Source organism: Bos taurus, chromosome 5 (genome assembly GCF_002263795.3).
Source record: "Bos taurus isolate L1 Dominette 01449 registration number 42190680 breed Hereford chromosome 5, ARS-UCD2.0, whole genome shotgun sequence".
NCBI classification, from domain to species: Eukaryota; Metazoa; Chordata; class Mammalia; order Artiodactyla; family Bovidae; genus Bos; species Bos taurus.
The window spans coordinates 100462081-100483233 of NC_037332.1; the positions used below are offsets into that span (position 1 = coordinate 100462081).

General features: G+C 41.0%; 1 protein-coding gene and 1 non-coding gene across 2 annotated transcripts in view; both read right to left on the minus strand.

The window, feature by feature from the left end:
- CLEC2D (C-type lectin domain family 2 member D) overlaps positions 1-21153 on the minus strand; it is a 38075-nt gene that overhangs the window by 5170 nt on the left and 11752 nt on the right. The window lies entirely within an intron of this gene.
- On the minus strand, positions 11163-11269 carry LOC112446891 (U6 spliceosomal RNA). The gene has a single exon (XR_003034970.1). It is a non-coding gene; the product is annotated as a U6 spliceosomal RNA (small nuclear RNA).

A 21153-nucleotide genomic window follows, 5' to 3' on the forward strand; every position in this document is an offset into this window, starting at 1 on the left:
GAAATTATTAATGATTTTTTTAAACAAAGAACTCCACTCTTTTTATTTTGCACTTGCAAATTAGATAGCAGGTTCTGACTATATGATCATATGTGCTAAGTGGCTTCAGCCATGTCTGACTCTTTGCGACCCAATGGACTGTAGCCCGCCAGGATCTTCTGTCCATGGGATTTTCCAGGCCAGAATTCTGGAGTGGGTTTCCATGTCCTCCTCCAGGGGATCTTCCTGACCCAGGGATTGAACCCATGTCTCTTATGTATCCTGCATTGGTAGGCAGGTTCTTTACCATTAGCACTACCTATGAGCTTGAAAGTTTGAAATGAGTATTTTTTTTTTTTTTGCTTTATCTAATCTAGTTTTTTTGTTTTTTTGGTTTTTTTTTTGTAATCATCTTTTGACAGGAAAGAGTTCTTTGCAGAAAAGAGCTCTCAGCAAGTTACCAACTGAAGTGAGGGGGACTGCTCATTGCTTACAAAATCAAACTCATGGACATTGGTACAGGGACAAGCTGTTTTTAATCGGAATGCCAACAATCTGGGAAGATTGTGGGCTCAGTCCCCTTAGAACCACCTCCAAAGATGCTGCTAGCCCTGAAAGTCTTAAAGAAAAAGGGGGAAGTAACCTCAGTTAATCACTGAGGAAGTGGATCAAAGTCATCACCATCCTCCACTGAGTACAGGCCTGTCTCCTCCTGATCTTCCTCTAGACTTGCTCCTTTATCCTGATCACAGGTTAGCCACATGGTTTGTTTGGGAGGTCACTTAAGGGGAAGCTACAGAAGAGACCTGGTCATCTTATTCTACATTTCTACTTCTTTGATCTATGGGAAGAACCGACAAGCTAGGCAGGCTGTTGTGTGATTACACAAGATTAGAAAGTTGGGCTCAGGTCAGAAATGAGTAGAGCAGTGAAAGTGAAAGTGAAGTCACTCAGTCGTGTCTGACTCTTTGCAACCCCATGGACTGTAGCCTACCAGGCTCCTCCGTCCATGGGATTCTCCAGGCAGGAATACTGGAGTGGATTGCCATTTCCTTCTCCGGGAGATCTTCCCAATCCAGGGATTGAACCCAGGTCTCCCACATTGTAGGCAGACACTTTACTGTCTAAGCCACCAGGGAAGTAAGGGGTACCCAATTAAATTTAGTTATAATAAGGCTTGCTAAAAAGACAAGGAAAGGAGCCTCCTGCTGTCACCTTAGAGAAATATTCACAACCTAAAAGTTGAGAGTTACGTTTTATTTGGTGGGAATTTTTAGGACTTCAAGTTTTGGAGGCAACATCTTAAGTGGCCCTGAGAGAACTGCTCTGAGGAGAGGGAAGGAGCCTGGTTAAATGGAAATTTTACAACAATCTGCAGAGAAGGCAATTGCACCCCACTCCAGTACTCTTGCCTGGAAAATCCCACGGACGGAAGAGCCTGGTAGGTTGCAGTCCATGGGATCGCTAGGAGTCGGACACGACTGAGCGACTTCACTTTCACTTTTCACTTTCATGCATTGGAGAAGGAAATGGCAATCCCCTCCAGTGTTCTTGCCTGGAGAATCCCAGGGACGGGGGAGCCTGGTGGGCTGCCGTCTCTGGGGTTGCACAGAGTCGGACATGACTGAAGCGACTTAGCAGCAGCAGCAGCAGCAGCCAGTACTCCTGCCTGGAAAATCCCATGGACGGAGGAGCCTGGTAGGTTGCAACCCGTGGGGTCGCTGAGGGTCGGACACGACTGAACGACTTCACTTTCACTTTTCACTTTCATGCACTGGAGAAGGAAATGGCAACTCACTCCAGTGTTCTTGCCTGGAGAATCCCAGGGACGGGGGAGCCTGGTTGGCTGCCGTCTATGGGGTCACACAGAATTGGACACAACTGAAGTGACTTAGCAGCAGCAGCAGCAGGTAGTCTGAACATCAAACAAGTGTTGTTAATTAAAGAGAACCAGATATCCCAGATTATTGTTAATTAAAGGAAGCCAGATGACTTCCCAGGAGGTGTAGTGGTAAAGAATCTGCCTACCACTTCCAGAGACCCGAGAGACATGAGTTTGATCCCTGGATCAAAAAGAACCCCTGGAGTAAGAAATGGCAACCCACTCCAGTAGTCTTGCCTGGAGAATCCCCAGGAGTTCTATAGCCAATCACAGAAGGACAAACTCTACATGATTCCAGTTACCTGAGGTATCTACAATAATCACACTCATAGATGCCAAGGACAGAATGGTGGCTGCCAGAAACTGGAGGGAAGGAAAAATTGGAGTTGCTAATAAACATACATAAAATTTCATTTATGTAAGATGAATGAGTTTTAGATATCTGAAAGCTGACTGCAGAAGAATTGATGCTTTTGAACTGTGATGTTGGAGAAGACTCTTGAGAGTTCCTTGGACTGCAAGGAGATCCAACCAGTCCATGCTAAAGGAAATCAGTCCTGGGTGTTCATTGGAAGGACTGATGTTGAAGCTGAAACTCCAATATTTTGGCCACCTGATATGAAGAGCTGACTCATTGGAAAAGACCCTGATGTTGGGAAGGATTGAGGGCAGGAGAAGAAGGGGACGACAGAGGATAAGGTGGTTGGATGGCATCACTGACTCACTGGACATGAGTTTGGGTAGACTCCGGGAGTTAGTGATGGACAGGGAGGCCTGGCGTGCTGTGGTTCATGGGGTCGCAAAGAGTTGGACGTGACTGAGTGACTGAACTGTACATTGTACCTATAGATAAAAATGCTATGTTATGTATTTAAAAAATTGTTAAGAGAAGAGGTCTCCTATTAACTATTCTTATCACAATTTTAAAAAATTGTTAAACCATTTCCCTGAGTATCTGTAATATTTTATACTCCATGAGCAATGCAGTTTCTCTGCATCCTCATCAGAATTTTGCATTGTCATTCCTTTTTTTTTTTTTTAAATTTTGGCAAATTTTAGCTACTTATCGTGTCGTTTTAATTTTTACTTCTATAGTGATTAACGGCCATAAGCATCTATTCTTGGTCTTTGCTCTCTGGATATTCTCCTCTGGGAAATGTCTGTTCATGTCTTTTCTGGGAAATGTTTACTATGACTCTTCTGGGAAATGTCTGCTCACGTCTCTTGCCCATGGTCTGGCCTTGTCCCAGTTCCTGGAGGCAACCTTGAAACCTTTGGATTTTCCCAAGTAACAGGAACATCCTGGTTAGAGTAGACAAAGAATGACACCTGCCATTTCAGTAAACAAAGGAAGCTGTGGCCATAACTCTATCAGTCACAACAGCTGCCCAAAACAGTGCCTCCTGATAGGAATTCAAGAAGGAGAAAAACAGGACACTGGTCCTAGACAGTTAAAATGCCTATCAAAGGACTAATTCCAGTGAGTCCAGATTCTTTCATCTTCCCATTCATAGAAAAGCACTAAAATTATTATTAATTTGAGATGCCTCTTTTATGGTTAGTGGTAATCTTTTGATGTTCAAATTCTTTTTTTTTTCCCAGCAAAAACTCTTGTATATTCTTGGCTTCCCTGGTGACTTAGATGGTAAAGAATCTGCCTGCAATTCAGGAGACCAGGTTCGATCCCTGGATCCATAAGATCCCCTGGAAAAGGGAATGGCTAACCCACTCCAGTATTCTTGCCAGGAAAATTTCATGGAATGAGGGGCCTAGTGGGCAACAGTTCATGGGGTCACAAAGAGTCAGACAACTGAACATCTAACACTTATATATTCTGGGATCCTCCCTTACCCTTTTGAAACAGTCCCTCAGAGGCTGCCAACCATGGGCTATAGTCCTCAATAATTCTGTCAAAACATAATTCTCAACTCTTCACTTGTGTATATTTTTCAGTCAACAATAGCTTATGCTACTGTGAGGATAGTCATACCGGAAAGAACAACCAGTGGGGCCAAGTGACTAGAGGGCTGGGGCTTTGAGTCGCATGATATTAGCGTTCTGTCCAGGGTGGGAGGAGAATAAACCAAAGTCAGTTGCTTTTCATTACATTAACAATTAACAAACAAAAAAAAAATGTGGAATTGAAAACAAAATGCCCTTTATATCAGCACCCTAAAAATGAAATGCTTAGGTAAAAATCTAAAAATACATGTACAAGTTCTATATGAGGAAAAGCACAACATTTGGATGAACAGAATCGAAGAACTAAACAAATCCAGAGATACTCCATGTTTACAGATAGGAAAACTCAACAACTTGACATTGTCAAGATGTCAGCTCTTCCCAATATGATCTATAGATTCAATATAACCACAATAAAAAGTACAGAAAGTCATTTTATTAATTTTGACAAAATAATTCTAAAGTTTATATGGCAAAAGACCTATAATAGCCAACCCAATATTGAAGGAGAAGAAAATTGAGAACAGACTATTCAATGTCAAGACTAGTTATCTAACTACAGTAATCAAGATAGTGTGACAAAATAAGACAAAAAGATTAATGGGACAGAAAAGAGAGACCAGAAATAGACCCTCATAAATGTAGTCAACTGAACTTGGACAAAAGAGCAAAGGCAATAGAAAGGAGAAAAAGTAGCCTTTTCAACAAATGGTATTTGAACAATTGAACATATACATACACAGAAATTATCTAGACACTGATCAAATACACTTTATGAAAAATAACTCAAAATTGATCATGAACCTAAAAGAAAAAATGCAAAATTATAAAACTGGAAGATAACGTAAGGGAAAACCTACATGCCCTTGGGTATGATGATATATTTTTAGCTACAACATCAAAGATGCAATCCATTAAAGAAATAATTAATAAGCTGGACTTCATGAAAATTAAAAAACTTTTACTCTAGGAAAAACACTAGTAAGAGAATTAAAAACAAACCAGACTGGGAGAAAATATTTGCAAAAGACGCACCCACTAAATAACTGCTATCCAAAATTTATATATACAAAAGGCTCTTAAAACTCAAACTTAATAGATACATCATCAAAAAAGATATACAGATGGCAAATAAGCACATTAAAAAAAAATGTTCCATACCATATACCATCAGTTCAGTTCAGTCACTCAGCCGTGTCCGACTCTTTGTGACTCCATGAATCACAGCACGCCATGTCTCCCTGTCCATCACCAACTCCCGGAGTTCACAAACTCATGTCCATCGAGTCGTTGATGCTATCCAGCCATCTCATCCTCTGTCGTCCCCTTCTCCTCCTGCCCCCAATCTCTCCCAGGATCAGGGTCTTTTCCAATGAGTCAACTCTTCGCATGAGGTGGCCAAAGTATTGGAGTTTCAGCTTCAGCATCACTCCTTCCAATGAACACCAAGGACTGATATCCTTTAGGATAGAATGGTTGGACCTCCTTGCAATCCAAAGGACTCTTAAGAGTCTTCTCCAACACCACAGTTCAAAAGCATCAATTCTTCCATGCTCGGCTTTCTTCACAGTCCAACTCTCACATCCATACATGACCACTGGAAAAACCATAGCCTTGACTAGACGGACTTTTGTTGGCAGGGTAATATCTCTGCTTTTCAATATGCTATCTAGGTTGGTCATAACTTTCCTTCCAAGAAGTAAGTGTCTTTTCATTTCATGGCTGCAATCACCATCTGCAGTGATTTTGGAGCCCAGAAAAATAAAGTCTAACACTGTTTCCACTGTTTCCCCATCTATATGCCATGAAGTGATGGGACCAGATGCCATGATCTTAGTTTTCTGAATGTTGAGCTTTAAGCCAACTTTTTCACTCTCCTCTTTCACTTTCATCAAGAGGCTTTTTAGTTCCTCTTCACTTTCTGCCATAAGGGTGGTGTCATCTGCATATCTGAGGTTATTGCTATTTCTCAGGGCAATCTTGATTCCAGCTTGTGCTTCTTCCAGCCCAGCGTTTCTCATGATGTACTCTGCATATAAGTTAAATAGGCAGGGTGACAATATACAGGCTTGACATACTCTTTTTCCTATTTGGAACCAGTCTGTTGTTCCATGTCCAGTTCTAACTGTATACCATCAGGGAGATGCAATTAGAGTAATGAATAATGATGAGGTATGACTGCATACCCATTATGATCAGAATCTGGAACACTGACAAAACCAAATGCTTAGAGGATATGAGGCAACAAGCAACTCTCATACACTGGGAAAGGCAAAATGATACCATACCTTTGGAAAGAATTTTGTGGTTCCTTATACAACTAAATATACTGGCACCTTATTATTTAGCAACTGCACTCCTTGGTATTTCCAAAGAATCTGGAAAATTCAGTCCACGTAAAAACCTGCGTAAGTGTGTTTTTAGCAACTTTATTCATAATTACCCAAATTTGGAAGCAGACAAGACATCTTTGAGTGGATGAATGGATAAATGATGGAACATTCAGACAAAAAATTATTATTCAGAGGTATTTAAAAATGAGCTATCAATCCATGAAAAGACATGGAGAAACTTAAATGCATATTCAGTTCAGTTCAGTTGCTCAGTCATATCTGACTTTTTGCAATTCCATGAACCTCAGCATGCCAGGCCTTCCTGTCCATCACCAACTCCCAGAGTTCACCCAAACTCATGTCCACTGAGTTTGCAATGCAATCCAACCTCCTCCTCCTCCACCACTCAAACTTTCCCAGCATCAGGATCTTTTCAAATGAGTCCGATCTTTGGATCAGGTGGCCAAAGTAGTGGAGTCTCAGCTTCAACATCAGTCCTTCCAAAGAACACCCAGGACTGATCTCCTTTAGGATGCACTGGTTGGATCTCCTTGCAGTCCAAGGAGACTCTCAGGAGAAGACTCTCAAGAGTCTTCTCCAACACCACAGTTCAAAAGCAGCAATTCTTTGCTGCTCATTCCAGTACAGTTCAGTCACTCAGTCGTGTCCAACTCTTTGCAACCCCATGAAATGCAACAAACCAGGCCTCCCTGTCCATCACCAACTCTCAGAGTTTACTCAGACTCATGTCCATTGAGTCGGTGATGCCATCTAACCATCTTGTCCTCTGCCGTGCCCTTCTCCTCCTGCCTTCAATCTTTCCCAACATCAGGGGATTTAAAACGAGTCAGCTCTTTGCATCAGGTGGCCAAGATATTGGAGTTTCAGCTTCAACATCAGTCCTTCCAGTGAACACCCAGGACTGATTTCCTTTAGGATGGATTGGTTGGATCTCCTTGCAGTCCAAGGGACTCTCAGGAGTCTTCTCCAAAACCACAGTTGAAAAGCATCAATTCTTAAGCACTCAGCTTTCTTTATAGTCGACCTCTCACATCCATACAAGATTACTGGGAAAACCATAGCCTTGATTAGATGGACCTTTGTTGACAAAGTAATGTCTCTGCTTTTAATGTGCTGTCTAGGTTGGTCATAACTTTGCTTTCAAGGAATAAACATCTTTTAATTTCATGGCCACAATCACCATCTGCAGTGATTTTGGAGCCCAAGAAAATAAAGTCAGCCACTGTTTCCCCATCTATTTGCCATGAAGTGATGGGACTGGATGCCATGATCTGTTTTCTGAATGTTGAGCTTTAAGCCAACTTTTTCATTCTCCTCTTTCACTTTCATCAAGAGGCGCTTTAGTGCTTCTTCATTTTCTGCCATAAGGATGGTGTCATCTGCATATCTGAGGTTATTGATATTTCTCCCGAAAATCTTGATTCCAGCTTGTGCTTCTTCCAGCCCAGTGTTTCTCATGATGTACTCTGCATATTCTTCATTTTCTGCCATAAGGATGGTGTCATCTGCATATCTGAGGTTATTGATATTTCTCCCGAAAATCTTGATTCCAGCTTGTGCTTCTTCCAGCCCAGTGTTTCTCATGATGTACTCTGCATATTCTTCATTTTCTGCCATAAGGATGGTGTCATCTGCATATCTGAGGTTATTGATATTTCTCCCGAAAATCTTGATTCCAGCTTGTGCTTCTTCCAGCCCAGTGTTTCTCATGATGTACTCTGCATATAAGGCAAATAAGCAGGGTGACAATATATAGCCTTGACGTACTCCTTTTCCTATTTGGAACCAGTCTGTTGTTCCATGTCCAGTTCTAACTGTTGCTTCCTGACCTGCATACAGGTTTCTCAAGAGGCAGGTCAGGTGCTTTTGTATTCCCATCTCTTTCAGAATTTTCTGCAGTTTATTGTGATCCACACAGTCAAAGGCTTTGGCATAGTCAATAAAGCAGAAATAGATGTTTTTCTGGAACTCTCTTGCTTTTTCGATGATCCAGAGGATGTTGGCAGTTTGATCTCTGCTTCCTCTGCCTTTTCTAAACCAGCTTGAACATCGGTAAGTTCACAGTTCACATATTGCTGAAGCCTGGCTTGACGAATTTTGGGCATTACTTTACTAGTGTGTGAGATGAGTGCGGTAGTTTGAGCATTCTTTGGCATTGCCTTTCTTTGGGATTGGAATGAAAACTGACCTTTTCCAATCCTGTGGCCACTGCTGAGTTTTCCAAATTTGCTGGCATATTGAGTGAAGCACTTTCACAGCATCATCTTTTAGGATTTGAAAGAGCTCAACTGGAATTCCCTTGTAGTTCAGTCGGTAAAGAATTTGCCTGCAGTTCAGGAGACCCGGGTTCAACTCCTGGGTTGGGAAGATCCCCTGGAGAAGGAAATGGCAACCCACTCCAGTATCCTCGCCTGGAAAATCTCATGGACAGAGGATCCTGGTTAGCTGCAGTCAATGGGGTCACCAAGAGTCGGGCGCAACTGAGCGACTAACACTTACTTACACTTAACTGGAATTCCATCACATCCACTAGCTTTGTTCATAGTGATGCTTCCTAAGGCCAACTTGACTTCACATTCCAGGATACATGGCTCTAGGTGAGTGGTCCCACCATCATGATTATCTGGGTTGTGAAGATCTTTTTTGTACAGTTCTTCTTTGTATTGTTGCCACCTCTTCTTAATATCTTCTGCTTCTGTTAGGTCCATACCACTTCTGTCCTTTATTGAGCCCATCTTTGCATGAAGTGTTCCCTTGGTATCTCTAATTTTCTTGTAGAGATTTCTAGTCTTTCCCATTCTATGGTTTTTCTCTATTTCTTTGGCATTGATCACTGAGGAAGATTTTCTTATCTCTCCTTGGTATTCTTTGGAACTCTGCATCCAGATGCTTATATCTTTCCTTTTCTCCTTTTTTCTGCTTCTCTTCTTTCCACAGCTATTTGTAAGGCCTCCTCAGCCAGCCATTTTGCCTTTTTGCATTTCTTTTTCTTGGGAATGGTCTTGATCTCTGTCTCCTGTACAATGTCACAAACCTCTGTCCATAGTTCATCAGGCACTCTGTCTATCAGATCTAGTCCCTTAAATCTATTTCTCACTTCCACTGTATAATCATAAGGGATTTGATTTAGGTCATACCTGAATGGTCTAATGAATTTCCCCACTTTCTCCAATTTCAGTCTGAATTTGGCAATAAGGAGCTTATGATCTGAGCCACAGTCAGCTCCCGGTCTTGTTTTCGCTGACTGTATAGAGCTTCTCCATCTTTGGCTGCAAAGAATATAATCAATCTGATTTCGGTGTTGACCATCTGATGATGTCCCTGTGTAGAGTCTTCTCTTGTGTTGTTGGAAGAGGGTGTTTGCTATGACCAGTGTGTTCTTTTGACAAAACTCTATCAGCCTTTGCTTTGCTTCATTCTATACTCCAAGGCCAAATTTGCATGTTACTCCAGGTGTTTCTTGACTTCTTGCTTTTGTATTCCAGTCCCCTATAATGAAAACGACATATTTTTTTGGGTGTTAGTTCTAAAAGGTCTTGTAAGTCCTCATAGAACCATTCAACTTCAGCTTCTTCAGCCTTACTGGTCGGGGCATAGACTTGGATTACTGTGATATTGAATGGCTTGCCTTGGAAACAAACAGAGATCATTCTGTCATTTTTGAAATTGCATCCAAGTACTGCATTTTGAACTCTTTGTTTTTTTTTTTTTTTAGTTTTTAAACTTTACATAATTGTATTAGTTTTGCCAAATATCAAAATGAATCCATCACAGGTATACATGTGCTCCCCATCCTGAACCCTCCTCCCTCCTCCCTCCCCATACCATCCCTCTGGGTCGTCCTAGTGCACTAGCCCCAAGCATCCAGTATCGTGCATTGAACCTGGACTGGCATCTCGTTTCATACATGATATTTTACATGTTTCAATGCCATTCTCCCAAATCTTCCCACCCTTTCCCTCTCCCACAGAGTCCATAAGACTGTTCCATACATCAGTGTCTCTTTCACTGTCTCATACACAGGGTCATTGTTATCATCTTTCTAAATTCCATATATATGCGTTAGTATACTGTATTGGTGTTTTTCCTTCTGGCTTACTTCACTCTGTATAATAGGCTCCAGTTTCATCCACCTCATTAGAACTGATTCAAATGAATTCTTTTTAATGGCTGAGTAATACTCCATTGTGTATATGTACCACAGCTTTCTTATCCATTCATCTGCTGATGGACATCTAGGTTGCTTCCATGTCCTGGCTATTATAAACATTGCTGCGATGAACATTGGGGTACACGTGTCTCTTTCCCTTCTGGTTTCCTCAGTGTGTATGCCCAGCAGTGGGATTGCTGGATCATAAGGCAGTTCTATTTCCAGTTTTTTAAGGAATCTCCACAGTGTTCTCCACAGTGGCTGTACTAGTTTGCATTCCCACCAACAGTGTAAGAGGGTTCCCTTTTCTCCACACCCTCTCCAACATTTATTATTTGTAGACTTTTGGATCGCAGCCATTCTGACTGGTGTGAAATGGTACCTCATAGTGGTCTTGATCTGCATTTCTCTGATAATGAGTGATGTTGAGCATCTTTTCATGTGTTTGTTAGCCATCTGTATGTCTTCTTTGGAGAAATGTCTGTTTAGTTCTTTGGCCCATTTTTTGATTGGGTCATTTATTTTTCTGGAGTTGAGCTGTAGGAGTTGCTTGTATATTTTTGAGATTAGTTGTTTGTCAGTTGCTTCATTTGCTATTATTTTCTCCCATTCTGAAGGCTGTCTTTTCACCTTGCTTATAGTTTCCTTTGATGTGCAGAAGCTTTTAAGGTTAATTAGGTCCCATTTGTTTATTTTTGCTTTTATTTCTGATATCCTAGGAGGTGGGTCATAGAGGATCCTGCTGTGATGTATGTCAGAGAGTGTTTTGCCTATGTTCTCCTCTAGGAGTTTTATAGTTTCTGGTCTTATGTTTAGATCTTTAATCCATTTTGAGAAAAATATGGAACACTTCACGAATTTGCGTGTCATCCTTGCGCAGGGGCCATGCTAATCTTCTCTGTATCGTTCCAATTTTAGTATATGTGCTGCCAAAGCGAGCACCATTTTGAACTCTTTTGTTGACTATGTTGGCTACTCTGTTTCTTCTAAGGAATTCCTGCCCACAGTAGTAGATATAATGGTCATCTGAGTTAAGTTCACCCATTCCAGTCCATTTTAGTTCACTGATTCCTAGAATGTTGACATTCACTCTTGTCATCTCTTGTTTGACCACTTACAATTTGCCTTGATTCGTGGACCTAACATTCCAGGTTCCTATGCAATACTGCTCTTTACATCATCAGACCTTGCTTCTTTCACCAGTCACATCCACAACTGGGTGTTGTTTTTGCTTTGGCTCCATCCCTTCATTCTTTTTGGTGTTATTTCTCCACTGGTCTCCAGTAGCATATTGGGCACCTACTGACTTAGGGAGTTCATTTTTCAGTGTCCTATCTTTTTGCCTTTTCATACTGTTCATGGGGTTCTGGAAGTATACTGAAGAATACTGAAATGCATATTACTAAATGAAAGAAATCATTCTGAAAATGCTGTTTGACTCCAGAAGACAATAAAAAAACTGATGATTATGGGGTTGTGGAATGGAAGGAGATCAAACTGACAAAAGCCAAAAGGATTTTTACCACAGTGGAAATGCTATTGTGCCTATATTGGTACATTGTTATATTTTGCCCAAACCCATAGAATGCACAACACCAAGAATGAACCCTAAACTGTGGAGTTCGTGTGATTGTAATGTGTCAGTGTAGGTTCATCGTTCATGAAAAATGTGCCATTCTGGTGGGTATTATTCCTAATGAGGGAGGCTATGTATGGTTTTTTTTTTTGTTGTTGTTGTTTGTTTGTTTGTTTGTTTTGGTGTTTTAAAAGGTCTTGTAGGTCTTCACAGAACCGTTCAACTTCAGCTTCTTCAGCGTTACTGGTTGGGGCATAGACTTGGATTACTGTGATATTGAATGGTTTGCTTGGAAACGAACAGAGATCATTCTGTCATTTTTGAGATTGCATCCAAGTACTGCATTTTGGACTCTTTTGTTGACCATGATGGCCACTCCATTTCTTCTGAGGGATTCCTGTCTGCAGTAGTAGATATAATGGTCATCTGAGTTAAATTCACCCATTCCAATCCATTTCAGTTCGCTGATTCCTAGAATGTTGACATTCACTCTTGCCATCTCTTGTTTGACCACTTCCAATTTGCCTTGATTCATGGACCTGACATTCCAGGTTCCTATGCAATAATGCTCTTTACAGCATCCGACCTTGCTTCTATCACCAGTCGCATCCACAGCTGGGTATTCTTTTTGCTTTGGCTCCATCCCTTCATTCTTTCTTGAGTTATTTCTCCACTGATCTCCAGTAGCATATTGGGCACCTACTGACCTGGGGAGTTCCTCTTTCAGTATCCTATCATTTTGCCTTTTCATACTGTTCATGGGGTTCTCAAGGCAAGAATACTGAAGTGGTTTGCCATTCCCTTCTCCAGTGGACCACATTCTGTCAGATCTCTCCACCATGACCCTCCCATTTTGGGTTGCCCCACAGGCATGGCTTAGTTTCACTGAGTTAGACAAGGCTGTGGTCCTAGTGTGATTAGATTGACTAGTTTTCTGTGAGTATGGTTTCAGTGTGTTTGCCTTCTGATGCCCTCTTGCAACACCTACTGCCTTACTTGGGTTTCTCTTACCTTGGTGTGGGGTATCTCTTCACGGCTGCTCCAGCAAAGCTCAGCCATTGCTCCTTACCTTGGATGAGGGGTATCTCCGCACTGCCGCCCTTCCTGACTTTCAGTGTGGGATAGCTCCTCTAGGCCCTCTTGCGCACACGCAGCCACGGCTCCTTAGATGTGGAGTTGCTCCTCCCAGCCGCCGCCCTTGGTCTCGGGCATGGGGGCGTGGGGTAGCTCCTCCAGGCCGCTGCCCCTGGCCTCGGGCTTAGGGGCATGGGGTAGCTCCTCCCGCCCACCGCCCCTGGCCTCAGGCTTGGGGCATGGGGTATCTCCTCCTGGCCGCCACCCCTGACCTCAGACACGGGGTAACTCCTCTGATCGCCACCCCTGACCTCGGACGCAGGAATACGGAATGAAGCAGGGCAAAGACTAATAGAGTTTTGCCAAGAAAATGCACTGGTCATAACAAATACCCTCTTCCAACAACACAAGAGAAGACTCTACACATGGACATCACCAGATGGTCAACACCGAAATCAGATTGATTATATTCTTTGCAGCCAAAGATGGAGAAGCTCTGTACAGTAAGCAAAAACAAGACCAGGAGCTGACTGTGGCTCAGATCATGAACTCCTTATTGCCAAATTCAGACTGAAATTGGAGAAAGTAGGGAAAACCACTAGGCCTTTCAGGTATGACCTAAATCAAATCCCTTACGATTATACAGTGGAAGTGAGAAACAGATTTAAGGGCCTAGATCTGATAGATAGAGTGCCTGATGAACTATGGAATGAGGTTCCTGACATTGTACAGGAGACAGGGATCAAGACCATCCCCATGGAAAAGAAATTCAAAAAAGCATAATGGCTGTCTGGGGAGGCCTTACAAATAGCTGTGAAAAGAAGAGAAGCAAAAAACAAAGGAGAAAAGGAAAGATATAAACATCTGAATGCAGAGTTCCAAAGAATAGCAAGAAGAAATAAGAAAGCCTTCTTCAGCGATCAATGCAAAGAAATAGAGAAAAACAACAGAATGGGAAAGACTAGAGATCTCTTCAAGAAAATCAGAGATACCAAAGGAGCATTTCATGCAAAGATGGGCTCGATAAAGGACAGAAATGGTATGGACCTATCAGAAGCAGAAGATATTAAGAAGAGGGGGCAAGACTACACAGAAGAACTGTACAAAAAAGATCTTCACGACCTAGATAATCACGATGGTGTGATCACTGACCTAGAGCCAGATATCCTGGAATATGAAGTTAAGTGGGCCTTAGAAAGCATAGCTATGAACAAAGCTAGTGGAGGTGATGGAATTCCAGTTGAACTATTCCAAATCCTGAAAGATGATGCTGTGAAAGTGCTTCACTCAATATGCCAGCAAATTTGGAAAACTCAGCAGTGGCCACAGGACTGGAAAAGGTCAGTTTTCATTCCAATCCCAAAGAAAGGCAATGCCAAAGAATGCTCAAACTACCGCACAATTGCACTCATCTTGCACGCTAATAAAGTAATGCTCAAAATTCTCCAAGCCAGGCTTCAGCAATATGTGAACTGTGAACCTTCCTGATGTTCAAGCTGGTTTTAGAAAAGGCAGAGGAACCAGAGATCAAATTGCCAACATCCACTGGATCATGCAAAAAGCAAAAGAGTTTCAGAAAAACATCTATTTCTGCTTTATTGACTATGCCAAAGCCTTTGACTGTGTGGATCACAATAAACTGTGGAAAATTCTGAAAGAAATGGGAATCCCAGACCACCTGATACCTCTTGAGAAATCTGTATGCAGGTCAGGAAGCAACAGTTAGAACTGGACATGGAACAACAGTCTGGTTCCAAATAGGAAAAGGAGTTGTCAAGGCTGTATATTGTCACCCTGTTTATTTAACTTATATGCAGAGTACATCATTAGAAACGCTGGACTGGAAGAAACACAAGCTGGCATCAAGATTGCCAGGAGAAATATCAATAACCTTAGATATGCAGATGATACCACCCTTATGGCAGAAAGTGAAGAGGAACTCAAAAGCCCCTTGATGAAAGTGAAAGTGGAGAGTGCAAAAGTTGGCTTAAAGCTCAACATTCAGAAAACGAAGATCATGGCATCCAGTCCCATCACTTCATGGGAAATAGATGGGGAAACAGTGGAAACAGTGTCAGACTTCATTTTTCTGGGCTTCAAAATCACTGCAGATGGTGACTGCAGCCATGAAATTAAAAAATGCTTACTCCTTGGAAGGAAAGTTATGACCAACCTAGATAGCATATTCAAAAGCAGAGACATTGCTTTGCCAACAAAGGTTCACCTAGTCAAGGCTATGGTTTTTCCTGTGGTCATATATGGATGTGAGAGTTGGACTGTGAAGAAGGCTGAGCGCCGAAGAATTGATGCTTTTGAACTGTGGTGTTGGAGAAGACTCTTGAGAGTCCCTTGGACTGCAAGGAGATCCAACCAGTCCATTCTGAAGAAGATCAGCCCTGGGATTTCTTTGGAAGGAATGATGCTAAAGCTGAAACTCCAGTACTTTGGCCACCTCATGCGAAGAGTTGACTCATTGGAAAAGACTCTGATGCTGGGAGGGATTGGGGGCAAGAGGAGAAGGGGACGACAGAGGATGAGATGGCTGGATGGCATCACTGACTCAATGGACGTGAGTCTGAGTGAACTCCGGGAGTTGGTGATGGACAGGGAGGACTGGCATGCTGCGATTCATGGGTTCGCAAAGAGTCAGACACGACTGAGTGACTGATCTGATCTGATGTCTGTTTTTTTAGGGCGTATATGGAATAACTATTCCTTCCTCTCAATTTCATTGTAAACCTAACACTTCTGTAAAAAATTCTTTTTTAAATAGTTATCTACTTTCTATTTGGATTCTTTATTACTGAGTTTTGAGAGTTCTTTATACATTCTAGTCACTAGTTCTTTGTCTATGTGCAAATTTTTCTCCCAGTTTCTAACTTGTCTTTTCATTCTCTCCTCAGGGTATTAGGCAAAAAAAAAAAAAAAAAATAGTTTTAATGAGATCTAGTTTATTAATGTTTTCTTTTATGAATCATGTTTTTGGTGTCAGGTTTAAGAATTTAGTGAAGTGAGAGTGTTAGTCACTCCATCATGTCTGACTGTTGTGACCCCCATGGACTGTAGCCAGCCAGGCTCCTCTGTCCATGGAATTCTCCAGGCAAGAATACTGGAGTGGGTAGTCATTCCCTTCTCCAGGGGATCTTCCTGACCCAGGGATCTAGCCCAGGTCTCCTGCATTGCAGGCAGAATCTTTACCATCTAAGCCACCAAGGAAGCCCAAGAATGTATTGCCTAGCTGTGTATCCAAAAGATTTTATCCTATATTTTTTTCTAAAAGTTTTCTAATTTTATATTTTAGATTTAAGCCTAGAGTCCTTTTGGGGGCTAATACTGGTTTCAGATGTAAGGTTTAGGTCAAAGTTCATTTTTTAAATTTTTGGCTAGTGGATGCCCAAGTCCTCCAAATCATTTAGTTACTGAATTGCTTTGATACGCTTGTGAAAATTTAATTGGTCATATTTGCAACGGTCTATTTATTGGTTCTCTATTCTGTTGTATTAATCTATGTGATCAGCACTTTGCCAACATTGTATAATGTCCTTAAAAATATAGTAAGACTTAAATCATATAAAATGATTCCTCCCAATTTTCTCTTCTTTTTCAAGGTTGTTTTGTTATCCTAGGCCCTATATCTTTCCATATGAATTCAGAAATGAGTTTGTCTATAGTCTATGTCTATGAAAATCCTACTGGATTTTGGAAAAAAGTTGCATAAAACCTATAGATCACTTTGAGAAAAACTGATATTTTACTACCAGTTAAGTCTTCAATGGACTGGTTCAAAATTGGGAAAGGAGTACACCAAGGCTGTATATTGTCACCTTAGCTTATTTAACTTGAGTACATCAGGCAAAATGCCGGAGTGGATGAACCACAAGCTGGAGTCAAGATTGCCAGGAGACATATCAACAATCTCAGATATGTAGATAATACCACCTTAATGGCAGAAAGCAAAGAGGAACTAAAGAGCTATTTGATGAAGGTGAAAGAGGAAAGTGAAAAAGCTGGCATAAAACTCAAAATTCACAAAACTGAGATCCTGGCAACTGATCTCATCACTTCATGGCAAATAGATGGGGAGAAAATGGAAACAGTGGCAAATTTTATTTCTTGGGCTCCAAAATCACTGCAGACAGTGACTGCAGCCATGAAATTAAAAGACACTTGCTTCTTGGAAGAAAAGCTGAGAAACCTAGACAGCATATTAAAAAGCAGAGACACCACTTTGCTGACAAAGGTCTACATAGTCAAAGTTATGTTTTTTCCAGTAGTCATGTATGGATTATGTGAGTTGGATCATAATGAAGGATGAGCACCAAAGAATTGATGCTTTTGAATTGTGGTGCTAAAGAAGACTCTTGAGAGTCCCTTGGACATCAAGGAGATCAAACCAGTCAATCCTAAAGGAGATCAACCCTGAGTATTCATTCGAAAGACTGATGCTGAAGCTGATGCTCCAAACTTTGGCCACCTGATGCAATGAGCCAACTCAATGAAAAAGACTCTGATATTCTGCAACATTGAGGGCAGGAGGAGAAGGGAGTGACTGAGGATGAGATGGCCTGGATGGCAACACCAACTCAGTGGACATGAGTTTGAGCAAACTCAGAAAGACAGTGAAGGACAGGCAAGCCTGGCATGCTGCAGCCCATGGGATCACAGAGTTGGACACAACTTAGTGACTGAACAACAGCAACAACAAAGCCTTCAAATCCACAAGTACAGTCTTCAGCTCCATTTATCTAGTTTTGTTTCATTTTTTCATTGACATTTAAAAATTTCAGCATTCATATCCTGAAAATGTTTAAATTTTGTACATAAGTATTTCATTTCTTAGGAATGATTATAGATACTACTGTGTTTTTCATTTGTTTCCAGGTTAACTATTAGTATATAAAATCTGATTAATTTTTTGTGTCTTGGACTTGTATCCTGTAATCTTGCTGGGCTCACTCATTAATTCTAGGAGGCTTTTCTTTTTTATATTTGGGGGAGGCAGTGACATAATTATATTATATGACCATGATTACCCTTAGGAGTTTGGGTGGTATACTGAGAATAAAGGAGAAGTCATTAAAATATTTTATGCAAAGGAGTGACCAGATCACACTTTGGATTGGAATAATCCCTCTGGTTATAAGATAAAGAATGAAGCAAAATAAATTTAAAGAGGAAGAATGGGTAAGTCTCAAATCATGTAGATGTGTTTCTGTGTAATTTTACAAGCTTGTTTCTACATGATGTTTGAATGATTAATTCAGTCAGTAGTGATTTCCACTGATGTGTTAGAAATTGATTCATTCCATTCCTTGACTTTCTGCTAGCACCAGTAGGAAAGTGTCAATGGACTTGTCATCACTTAGACGTTCCAGAATAATTGCTGTTATTTTCAATTTTATTTCCATAGAGCAATGATGGAAGAAAGCTCTTTATTGGCCCTCCCTTGTGGCCCAGTGGTTAAGAATCTGCCTGCCAAGACAGGGGACACAGGTTTGATCCCTGGTCTGGGAGGATTCCATCTGCCTTGGGGCAACAAATCCTGTGCACCATAATTATTGAGCCCTGGTGCCCTAGAGCCCACTTTCTGCAACAAGAGAAGCCACTGCAGTGAGAAGCCCACATACCACAACTAGAGAGGAGCCCCATACTGCAACTAGAGAGGAGCCTATCCAGTGAAACTAGTAATTGTATTTATTTTTCATGTGAAGAAACTCTGCTTTCAGTGGCTATTTAATTTATAAAGTTCATAGCTAAAAGATGGAATGTATGCTTTAGATACATGGCTTGAAAACTAGTTTGTGAAAGAATACTAAGTCGGTTAGGGTCACAATTTGACTCAAACATCATTTGTAAGCTAATCACATCAAGTTTATCAACACAAAATCTATTAATTGATTTACTTTATCTTCCAGATTTCTGTGGAAATTTAGCTTTCTTTATTAAAAAAAGTAGAAGAAACCAAGAAAATAGGAAAGAATCTTATAGTGTGGACAGCATTTTATATTCACAGGTATGTTTATATCATATTCAGTATTTGAGGCATTATACTAGCCTCTGAGAATATAGAACTGAGCTAGATGTAGTCTAGGCATCTTAGAAAACCTGAGGCAAAATGATTGTAAGACAATAAAAAAATAAAACGAAGATATAATCTCAAGTATGTATAAAAATATAAGTATACAATATATAAAAATAAATACAAAACTAAATATTGTCAAAGTTGCATAGAATCACACAGCCTCGGGTTCTGCAGTGTCTGCCATGCCAAGCCAAGTGATTACAGTTGTGCCCGACTCTTTGCAACCCTATCAGGGAACTCTGTCCATGGGATTCTCCAGGCAAGAATAATGGCATGCATTGCCATTTTCTCCTCCAGTTCTGCAGTCCATGGGGTCGTTAAAAATTCAGTCATGACTAGGGGACTGCACAACAAGAAGAAACTGATAAGACAAACATCCTAAGATATCACCTATACATGGAATCTAAAAAACGGTACAAACGAACTGATCTACAAAACAGAAATAGAGAAATCAAACTTCTGGTTACCTGGTGGTAAAAGAGTGGAGAGGGATAAATTGGGAGATTGAGATTGACATATAAACACAACTCTCTACAAAAGAGATAATTGGCAAGGACATACTATATTGCACAGGGAACAGTACCCTATACTGTGTGAATTCCTATAGGGGAAATAGTCTATAAACAGTGCACACATGTACGTGCATAGCTAATTCACTCTGCTGTATACTTGAAATTAACACAATTTTAGGAAAAGGCAATGGCACCCCACTCCAGTACTCTTGCCTGGAAAATCCCTTGGACGGAGGAGACTGGTAGGCTGCAGTCCTTGGGGTCGCTAAGGGTCGGACACAACTGAGCGACTTCACTTTCACTTTTCACTTTCATGCATTGGAGAAGGAAATGGCAACCCACTCTGGTGTTCTTGCCTGGAGAATCCCAGGGATGGGGGAGCCGGGTGGGCTGCCGTCTATTGGGTCGCACAGAGTCGGACACGACTGAAGCGCCTTAGCAGCAGCAGCAGCAGCAACACAATTTTTACTGGAGTATAGTTGTAAATCAAAATTTTTTACAAAAGAAGAAACTGAGAAATATACAAGTGAGATGGGAGAAATGGAAGTGTTGGATTGGCCAAAAAGTTCATTCATGTTTTTCCATTCCATAAGATCTTATGGAAAAACTGGAAGAAACTTTTTGGCCAACCAATAACACAGAAAGAGAGAATGCATTATAAATTGCTATTTCATCCTTTTGGGGACTCATCAGTACAGTGTAGCTAATGCTGTAAAAATTTTAAACATTTTGTTTCTTAAAACTCAATAATATGTAACAGTTCTGAGATTTGGGTATCACAGCCTTCATTAGTATAAGTATTTAACTATTTGTGATTTAAGTGGGATAAAAGCAGGGTGTTTTAAATCTAGTAAAGTTAAATAAAAAATTGATATATTTTTTTTAATAATTTTATTTTGGGCCCCGGCCTCGGCCTCATCTTCGGAGCCGCTGCTGCTGTAGCCCACGAGGGGCGCCGCACTCATGAGGCACCCCCGCACCCACCTTCACGACCGCACAGAGAGTCGGCAGGCAATCTCACCCCACCCGGAATTCCTCTGTGCCCAAAAATTGATATTTATATACATTTATTTACACACTAATTAAAAACATGAACACTGAGAATAAGTGTAAAAAGCTTTTTTTCAGTGTTTCAAATTCTGTTTTAAAATACGAAATCTAAAAGAAATGTTAGCCCTGGTAATTTTTTAAAACTTCATTTGGCTGCACCACATGTTAGTCATGGCACATGGGATGTTCAATTTTCCTTGCAGCACGTGGAATCTTTTCTTTTTTGCCACTTTCTGTGATTTTTTTTTTCTTTTTTCTGCTTTTTGCGTTAAAGAGTTGTTGTTTTTTTTCCCCATTGGAGTATAATTCCATATGGTGCAACTAAAGATTCCATGTGCTGTACAGCTGATTCACTTTGTTGTACAGCATGTGGGAATCATTAGCACATGAGACCTTCTAGTTGTGGCATGTGAGATCTAGTTCCCTGACCAGGGGTCAAACCCAGACCCCTTGCATTGGGAGCATGGAGTCTTAGCCACTGGACCACCAGGGAGTCCTTAGTCTTAGTGCTTTTGAAAATTTCCCTATATAT